At 29.3% G+C, this 1,186-nt stretch overlaps 1 non-coding gene across 1 annotated transcript; it reads right to left on the bottom strand.

The window, feature by feature from the left end:
• Window positions 1-764: 764 nt before the first annotated feature.
• LOC131002089 (U6 spliceosomal RNA) lies at window positions 765-872 on the bottom strand. Its single transcript, XR_009094168.1, has one exon. It is a non-coding gene; the product is annotated as a U6 spliceosomal RNA (small nuclear RNA).
• Window positions 873-1,186: the final 314 nt, after the last annotated feature.

The following is a 1,186-nucleotide window of genomic DNA, read 5'->3' as shown; positions in this document are numbered from 1 at the left end:
ACCACGTAATTAAAGTGATCAATGTATGTATATTTATCATTTTAAACATGTGGAGCGTGCAATCCCTTCTTGTATTTTATTATTTATGTCGCATGAGAGTGTCCTTTGGAATGTAAAGCTATATTTCTCCACTATCCATTTGATTTGATTTGATTTTATATTATATTAATACTGTAGTGATGAGGACGAACATATTGTATAATAATAAAGTTCAGATTTGAATTTCTGAAAGAAATAAAGTCTAGATTTGAATATTCAGAATAAAATATTATTTGTTCGTACTTCCAATTTTGATAGAGATAATGGTTGATATTGTCAAACACTTTAAACTAAGAGTGCAAATCTTTGGTGGTGCGGAAGGTGGTTAAGGTAATTATTATGACTAATCATCATTTTAGGCGTGCTTATTTAATCAACCACTGGATCATTAGCATCTACTGATTATACATGTTTTCTTTCTCTCTCTGGCTTTTTATACATGTGGTGAAATATTATCAATGTTAGGGTGCATTTACTTTGATAGAAAATGAGAGAAAAAACATATTATCGTCTATTTTTCACTATATTCACATATTTACATGATAAAAAATTTCTCTGAATAAGATGGAATATTATCTCTTTAATGTTGAATAATATTATCTTATGGTAGGGTTGTGAAAATATTTTTCAATATTTTCTCATTTTTTCATCTCTTATAAACATATGATAAAAAAGGATAAAAAGATAATATTTTCTCATATTTTCTTATCCATTCTTTTTCAATGAAAATTTTACAACTAACCATTTCTCGATTTATGCGTGTCATCCTTGCGCAGGAGCCATGCTAATCTTCTCTGTATCGTTCCAATTTTATCGGATGTCCGCGAAGGGACAAAATTTTTTACAACTAAAATAGACGCACCCTATACTTATAGTTAGAATTATACTTATAGTTAGAATAATACCTACAGAATGAAAGACAATAAACAATACAGAGTTTGAATAGGTAGGAAGGACCAAATTTGTATCGGTAGCACCGCGTCGGGTAATGATATCGGAGTATGTATATTTATATTTAATGCCGCGCCATGCATATTTCTCTTTAGCAATATCCATACTTTTGTGTATCACATAATAATATTTGGATTGCACGCTTGCACCGTTTGAAAAATTAAATTACGATTATACCCTTATTACTATAAAATCA

The sequence above is a fragment of the Salvia miltiorrhiza genome, chromosome 8, assembly GCF_028751815.1.
Source record: "Salvia miltiorrhiza cultivar Shanhuang (shh) chromosome 8, IMPLAD_Smil_shh, whole genome shotgun sequence".
Classification (NCBI taxonomy): Eukaryota; Viridiplantae; Streptophyta; class Magnoliopsida; order Lamiales; family Lamiaceae; genus Salvia; species Salvia miltiorrhiza.
Note: the sequence above shows the minus strand (reverse complement) of the source record. Positions and strands in the feature narration are given on the sequence as shown.